Below are 8,236 nucleotides of genomic sequence, written 5' to 3'. Positions count from 1 at the left end.
GGGCATGTGAAAGCAAGACCCAAATGTCTTTAATAATTATCCCACGAGCAAAAACTTTCACTCTTCTTTCGGATGATGACAAACACTGGGGAGCAGCCACCCCCGGAAACTTGGGCCCCTCCTGCCTCCCTCCCTTTGAAGCTTGGTTTCCTTCCCCTCGGCGGTGCAGCGACGTGACTGGGGACAGAGTGTTCATCACATGCTGGCACTCTCGCTCTCTGCGGGGCTGAGCCCGACTGCTCCTGCAGCTGCCCATGTCCTCCCTGCAGAGCAGCTCCTCCTTGGCTGCTACAGAGGCCCTCCTCCCCCATCCTGCCTGGCCCTGCACACCTCTGCATGGGTGACTTGTGTGGGCCAGGGGGGGACAAGGACACTCTTTTGCTGGAGGGAGGGACCAGGCATTGTTCTGTGGGTATGCCAACCATATTAGTCAGCAAAGAAAAACCTCCAAGCCCTTTTGGGTAAAACAACTGGACCTCCCTTATCTGCTCCCACAAACTGAGAGCATCTTTTCCTGTCCTCTTATTGCTGATCCAAGTTGGTTGATTTCAAAGCCTGGATACCTGATGGCTGGGGTCTTGTTTGCTGCATGTACCTGATGCTCACAGCCACCCACAGCCCGCTGCCTCCTTTGTGAGTCTTGTTCCCCTCCACTGTTCCTACCTTTGACGTTACGTTCCTTCTCTTGCAAGTCCAAAGAACAAAGCTGTCCTCCCCACGCACTCAGGCACTCCTTCTTTTCCTAACTGAGCTCTGCAGTGCAGAGTTATTAATAAAAAATCACAACGACATGTACAGCCCGCACCATCACATCTGTCAATGTCACCACCACGCAAGATTGTGTGTTTTTTCCACCTTTCAGTGTTTCTTTGCTGCAGCGGTTTTTTAAAAGGAGGAGAAAAGCCGAGAAATCCCTCCCCACCTGCCAGAAGAAGTGAGGGATGATTTCAGTTTGGGTTGTGGCACTTTGATGTTGTCATTTGTAGTTATTAAAAACTGTTATTTGTGAATCTTCAGCTGTTAAAAATGAAAGATTTCTAGCACTCTACCATGATTTGTCTTATAGAAGATGTCAAACTGATTTGGGCTTGTTGACCTTTTGTGTAAAATGTAATTTTCTAAGCAGTGTTCGTGGCCTGTGTCTCTGCTCACTCTCTGGTAACACGTGTAAGGTTAATACTCAACGGTGGCCATTAAAAACAGCTTTTGCTTGAGTGGGGTTAAGTTTTGAAGACTTATTTTCATCATTTCCCATAGTTAGTAAAATCAATAGAGAAGTGCAGGAATACAGTGCAGGACCCTTTCTCAGCAAACACAGAGGTTTGCTGCCATGGGAGTCAGTGATGTACAAAAGCGACTTTGGACCCAAAGCCCCCTGCCCTGATACATTGAGGAATTTAGGACAAAACCTTCAGGAGAAAACTTTGCAGCAAGAAAATGCAGCAAAACATCAGGTTAGAGACTAGGGCAGGATAATATGGTGAGGGCCTTTCTGGGTTTTCCTTGGGGCTTGTTGCAGCACAGGTGGGAGCTCTAATGAGTTACCACTTGGTGCTCCCCACAGAAGCGTTTGGCTCACTCTTTTGATCATCTTGCTGCCTTTCTGTAGAAAGAAAAGGAATTAACTTGTGGCTTTCTTAGTACCTCAGAGGATTCACAGAACTGCAAGGATGTGGAGCAGGGAGAGGGGTCACAACACCAGCCTGAAGCACCAGGTCCCTCCAGTGTGGGATGCAGCGACCGTGGGCCTCATGGGATCTGCAGGTGAGTGTGAAGGTGACATTGGCCCAGAGAAACACTGCAGCCTTCACCAGCACTCTTGGCCAAAACACTTCAGAAATAATCTGTTTCTATCTGTGCATACATTGCCACCAGGGTGCAGCTCTGCAGCCTTGTTTCTGGCAGCCTGTGTGTACATTAGCAGGGCTTTTGCAGAGGACAAGCAGGGCTGTTTCCATCTCTGACCCACAGGGAGATGGCAGGGACAGGCAAGAGTCTGCAGCAGCCTGCATTTTAGGGAGCACAGAAGCCCAGTTGCCGGTGTAGGTGATGCAGGAAGTTCCCTTTTGTGCTGCAACTGCCACTCCTGAAAATGGGACCCAAATAGGTTTGTTGAGAGCAAGGCAAAGTTGGAACTAGAGTGTGACTGTTGTGTCCAATGGCAGCCTCAGACCAATTCACAGTGTGGGCAAACAGCTGCCAGGAAGGTTTGGGGGAGCTGGGGGAACAGTGATGGAGAGAGGGCTGCAATGGGATTGGAGAGCCCATCCAATCCTCCCTCACTGCTATGTGAGGCTACCTGGGAGTCTCATTGCTCAAAGGTTTAGAATCTCATGGACCCTGGGGGAGAAGGTGGAAACTGCTGTGGGCTTGGCAGGAGGTAGGAGATCTCTTTCAGTTGTAAAAATCCCAGACTACCTTGTGCCTGCTTGTGTGAGTGGAGTGAGAGGGAAGGAAATCCCACTTTGTGCTAGGATTGCTCTGGTGTGGAGTATCAGGAATATTTCTTCCTCTGTTGTTACAACTACCTTACAGCACATGCTGCTTTCTGCTGTTTTATTTATCAGTAAAGAGCAAAAGGTCACTTGCTTTTAGCAGCCTGATGGGGTGTATGTGCCATGGGGCATAATGCAGGAAGGACATTGAACATACCTGCTCCTTCTGCTATTCATGGGCTGTTCACAAAACCGCCCTAATATCCCTTCCCTCCGGACACCTGCCAAAGACACAAACCTCTCCAGCTTTGTAATTCCTGCCCAGAAGGTTTGGGACACAGGTGAGAAGCTATAGACTGAAAGGCCCCAGTCTGGTCCTCTCTGGCTTCTTCCCCTTCCCTGAGGCAGTCACAAGAACAGAGGCTCAGGATATTTCTGTTTCTCCTCTCTGGTTCACCCTACTGGTCTTCTGACTGTTGACAGAATTTTGAGTGCGCAGCCCAGCTGAGTACCCAACCTTGAATACAGCCCCTCTTAACCCACCAGCTCAGCCATCTGTTCAAGTTTTGTGGTTTTGTGCAAATTCCAGCCCAAGTTTCCCAAGGATGGGCATGGCCAAGCTGCCTCAAGTGGATGCTGCAAGCAAATCATGGGCTTCTACAGCATGCAGCCAGCTGGGGATGTAAAGCACCTTTACAACTGCCCGCAGAGAGGAACCTGCTCCACACCAAATATGGGACGTGGCGTGAGTCAAAATGAGGGACACCAGAAAATAATAGACTTCACATGAAGGAGAGCAGTAATTTGCAGCTGTAAATCACCTTTCATCTACAGATCACAGAGGCGTCTCAAGCACTAATTAGCGCAGCCTTGCAGCATCCCTGCCCCATAACCAGCGCGGGGCGATGGTTATTCCATCTGCTGGCACACAGCCACATGTCCTTGCAGGCACCTGCAAGAGGGAACTGGCTTGCAAGGTTGGTCCTGTTTCACTTCTCACGGCTGTGCTGGAGGTTCTGGGCACCTGTGCCAAGGGGCTGGTGTGTGTCCTGAGCCACTGCAGGTTTGCTGTCTGCTTCCACAGCCAGGGGGAGCAGAACCCACTTGGGATCCAACCCACTGCTGCTTTGGGTTCCGTTTGATATTTCCCATGTGGAAATCATTATTTAGCTAAAAGAAAAGTCGAGTGAGCAAGGTAAGCTCCTCCAGCTGCAAAAATCCCTAACAGTGTTGTAAATAAGTATGGCAGGAAAATTTAGTCTCCTAAAGTTTTCATAAGTATATGTGTGTGTATTTATATTTATATATTTATATATTTACAACATATTAAAAAAAATCTAGAGTTCTTTAACCTTAGTTGTTATCTCTGTAATGTTGGGGAGACACACCCAAAGCACTTGTTAATTTGGGCATGGAGCAGAGAAGACAGGTTCACAAGGATCTGTATGTGGAGTTGTTCATATTTCTTGGAAGTGCATGGAAGGCTAACCAGTCCCAGCCTTAATCCCCTGCTTCCTTGAGTTGAAGCATCTTTCCTAGGGAAAATGAAATATGCCTTTTTGGAATAATTTAATTGTGAGAAAGAGAAGTGGCATAATTAGGAAATTTCCAAGCTAGCTGTAGGTGTAGCAGACCCATCTTCCCTCCCCCTGGCCTGGGTATCTACAACCCACACCCTGCAGCACTCCAGTGCCTGAAGGACACAGCATGGGTCTCTGGGATACAAAACTTAGATGTCTATTTTGAGTTTGCAGTGAGCAAAATGAAGCAGAAGTTACTGGGCTGCATGTGGGAATTGAAATGTAAGACTGTGAAATATGGGAGCAGGGAATCAGACTGGGTAGTCTCTCTCTGCATTCGAAACGTCTATGAACATTGTTGAAATACTGCATGTGATCGTTTTGCATGGCTGAAAATAGCTCTGCAAGGTGCCGGGCGGCAGTGCAAGCCAGCCCCTGGCATCGCACGGCTCCCAGCACCACTTCCCTGTCACACCAGGAGCTTTGCTGTACAAAGAAAGCACAACTGGAGTCTGCTGCTTTGTCCATGTTACAAGGAGGTAAATTAAAGGTTAGAGAGATTTTAATTTGCTCCAGGACATAAAGAACATCAGGGCAGAAGTGAGACCTGCGAGCCCTTGCTGACAGTCCCTTGCTATGACTTCTGCATGATGTGGGATTTGTTTCCTTCGTTAAAAATAACCTTGTTTATAACCTCTGTTTCATGATTCAGCTTTTCTGCAGACATCAACTGATCCCCATCAAAGCAGGGCAGCATCAGATTTCAGGAGGAAGATGCAATAGGCTGTTGCGGCTCAGGCGTGCTCCTTACAAAGGGCGGTTCGATTGAGGAAATGAGGGATACCTTGTCAAAGGGCTGCTCTTTTTGGAGAAGAGCTCTCCTCTCTAAGGTTGCTGTGCCAGATCCTGCACTGCCTGGAGCTCCTGTTGTGCAAATCTCCACCCAAGGCTTCTGCCCTGCCAGAAACACCGGTGCCTCATCACCGTGACCGTGGCCCCGTGCAGGCCCAAAGCTACAGTCAAACGTGGTTTTCCTGGTTCCTCTCTTCCTTCTTGCCCGTAGGTCAGAGCATCAGACATGCACTGCTCTACATACGGCGACCCGGAGCCCTACCAGTGGCACAGCTACCAGTTTTACATCTAAAGCAAGACTCATTGCCAAGAAAAATCTCCTAGAAAGTCCCACACACCCACTTTTATTCCTCGCACTGTGGTGTGACGTGTCTCACGCGCAGCACAGCTCTCCAGGCTTCTAATGACCATGTTGCCAGGGTTTGCTCACTGCTGTATTATCTTGCCTGCAAAATCAGGCTACACAGCTGCAATTCTCATCCCATTTAGCAGGCTGGGAAGTGGAGGCACAAAATGAAAAGGACCAGCACTTTCCAAAAGCTTCTGATGATTTTTGTCTAGCTCTGGATGAAGTTGCCACATTCAGGTGGGTCAGCAACTGCTAGCCCAAGTGATGTACCCATGGCTACACAAATAATCGGTAGCAAAGACCTAAACAGAAGCCAAACCCTTGAGACAAAATCCTGTGGTGCAAATTTGAGCTTGTCCTTCTTTTTTAGGAGCTAATCCTTTGTCCTTGCAGCAAGAGGAATTTTCCATAAATGCGGTATTTTTTTTTACACCTCGTTGTGTGTTTAATGTTTAACAGTGGGATCATTATGGTTTTATTAGCAGTATGTAATGCTTTGTCATCTTCAACTGACTTTGCAAACATTAACTAATTGATCTCAACTATGAATCAGTAATGGTAACTAGGAAGGAAGGAGAAGTGATCTGCTGGTGGTCACTGGGGAAGTGGTTGTCAGAACAGGGTACAGAAATCACACTTTGCTGCTCAGACACGAACACGACAGTTTTATTAGTGTCATTTCCATTAGTGCTGCTGTCAGGGAGGGCCACTCTGTGTGCAATAAACAACCCTCAGCTGCTTCTGTCTGCATCTGGTTGAGCTCACGCTTGACAAAATGTCACCGAGCCCCATAAAATGCTGAATTAAAAAAAAAAAAAAGGTGATTGACTCTGTTTTCCCCAGATCGGGTGGTTGCTGGTTGTTTTCCGCTTACCCTGACAAAATGCATAATTCAATTATCTATATTTGTGGGAGTTAGATGTTAGAAAGGAGCCGGCGTTGTTTGCAGCCCGAGCCTGGGATGGTTTTAAGGGCCACATCGGCAGAGACTGACTTGAAGCATCCTGAAGCCGGCTGCCAGGAAATTAGCTCCTCGTTTGCAGTATGCAGAACATGTACGGCGGCTTCATGATTTACTCGCTCATCTGCTTCACATTGCGCCTACTCTCCCTCGCGACTGTCCTGGCGTACGCAATCTTCTGTTGCAAAACAGGAGTGAAAATGAGCACTGCAGCATGGAAGAGCTGTGCCACTACCCAGGTAAGGGTGGCCTAGCCTGCCAGGAACACGGTGGAGTGTTCCTTGGTGGGGTGGGGGGGCAATGACAATAGCTTTGGGGATGGAGGAGATACAGCAGGGGGATGTGGTGGTGGCTTTGAGGACAAATGAGACAGGGTTGGGGGGATGTGAGGATTGCTTGGGGGACAGAGGTTACACAACCCCTCATGAGGGGATGCAATGATGGCTTTGGACATAAGGATGGGCACGGTAGGAGCATGTGATAGTGGCTTTAGGAAGAGTGGGAACAGAATGGAAAGGTGTGATGGTGGCTTTGGGAACAGAGGGGACAGAGTAGGGGCATGTGATGGTGTCTTTGGGGATAGAGGGGACATAGTGAGAGTATGTGACAGTGACTTTGGGGACAGCAGGGATGCAATGGGGGATGAGACTGTGGCTTTGGGGACAGTGGGAATGTAGCCCCTCAACAGGTGGATGTGATGGTGTTTTTGGGGACAGTGGGGATGCAGCAAGAAGGTGTGATGGTGGCTTTGGCAACAGAGGGGACGCAGAAGGGGTGTGTGACAGTGGTTTGGGGACAGTAGGGATACAACCCTTCAGCAGGGGGATGTGTCAGTGGCTTTGGGGACAGCAGGGACACAGTGTGGGGGATATGATGGTGGCTTTGGGGACAGAGAGAATTGAGCCCCTCAACAGGTGGATGTGATGGTAATTTTGAGGCCAGTGGGGACATAGCAAGGAGCGGTGACAGTGCGTTGGGGGCAGTACAGATGCAACCCCTCAGCAGGTGGACATGACATGGTTTTGGGGACAGTAGGGGGTACATTGTGGGGGATGTGATGGTGGCTTTGGGGACAGCACGGATGCAACCCCTCCACAGCCACACATGAGGATGATTTTGGTGACAGTGGGGACACAGCAAGGGGACGGAGGATACGTGTCAGGGAGTTGTGCCGGCGGTTTGGGGACAGCGGGGACGCAGCCCCTCAGCAGGTGCCTGTGGTGGCTTTGGGGACAGGTAGGCTCGGCGAGACGGGGGTCCTGCGGCCGGGAAGAGGTGCGGGTGGCGGGCCCGGTGCCCGTGTCGAGGCGGTGCGGGCACCCCGGGGGGTGCGGGAGAGGCCATCCCGGGGCTCGTCCCGCAGGGCCCGGCGGGGCGGGGGTCGCGGGGCGGTTGCCATGGCAGCAGCCGGGCGGCGCGCGCGGCCGGCGGGGCGCGGCGCGGCCCCGGAGCGTACCATGTGCGCCCGGCGGCGGGAGGCGGCGGCGGCGGAGGGGCCACGACGGCGGCGGCTGCTGCTGCTGCTGCTGCTGCCCTGCTGCTACCGCTCCTCCACGGCGGGCCCGGCGACCCAGGAGCCGCTGCGTCAATGTAACGGCGGGGACGGGGAAGGACGGGGTTGGGGTGGTGGGGGGGAACACGCTGAGTGGCATTTCCACGCCGCGCGTGGCCGCGGGGAGGGGGGGGCGGTGGGCGGAGGGCGGGCGGGAGGCGTTAAAATGGCGGCGCGCAGGCGGCCCCCGCGCTAAACCGGCCCCCGTGGCTCGCCCCGCGCCGCCGCGCGTGGCACGGAGCGGCCGCCGCTGCCTGCGAGCGCCGCCGCCGCCGCCGAGGTAAGGCCGGGGCGGCCGCGGGGGGCTCGGTGCCCACGCCGAGCCCGCGGGCACGGGGGGCGCGCTCCGGGGAGGGGGGCGCGGCGGCGGGGGCTGGTGCCGGTTCCGCGGGCGGGTGTCCCGGGAGTGCCAGCGGGCCGGCCGCGGGGGCCGGCGCGGCTTCGCATCGCTCCTTTGTCTGGCGGCGGCGGGCCGGGCTCCGCGCCGCTCCGCCGGGCGGTGCGCAGAGCGGCTGGCGCGGCCGGAGCGTGGCGGGGACGGCGTGCTGTGCTTTAAAAGAAAGGGGG

General features: G+C 52.6%; 1 protein-coding gene across 1 annotated transcript in view; it reads left to right on the top strand.

Moving 5' to 3' along the window:
- The first annotated feature begins 7,682 nt into the window (after window positions 1–7,682).
- Window positions 7,683–8,236, top strand: part of MBNL3 (muscleblind like splicing regulator 3) — an 86,690-nt gene continuing 86,136 nt past the window's right edge. The window contains exon 1 of the mRNA XM_027899339.1: window positions 7,683–7,707. The gene's annotated coding sequence lies outside the window, so the exon portion shown is untranslated. The remainder of the gene's footprint in view (window positions 7,708–8,236) is intronic.

The sequence above is a fragment of the Empidonax traillii genome, unplaced genomic scaffold (assembly GCF_003031625.1).
Source record: "Empidonax traillii isolate 1590-97213 ecotype Southwest subspecies unplaced genomic scaffold, ASM303162v1 scaffold20:size5563877, whole genome shotgun sequence".
Classification (NCBI taxonomy): Eukaryota; Metazoa; Chordata; class Aves; order Passeriformes; family Tyrannidae; genus Empidonax; species Empidonax traillii.
Note: the sequence above shows the minus strand (reverse complement) of the source record. Positions and strands in the feature narration are given on the sequence as shown.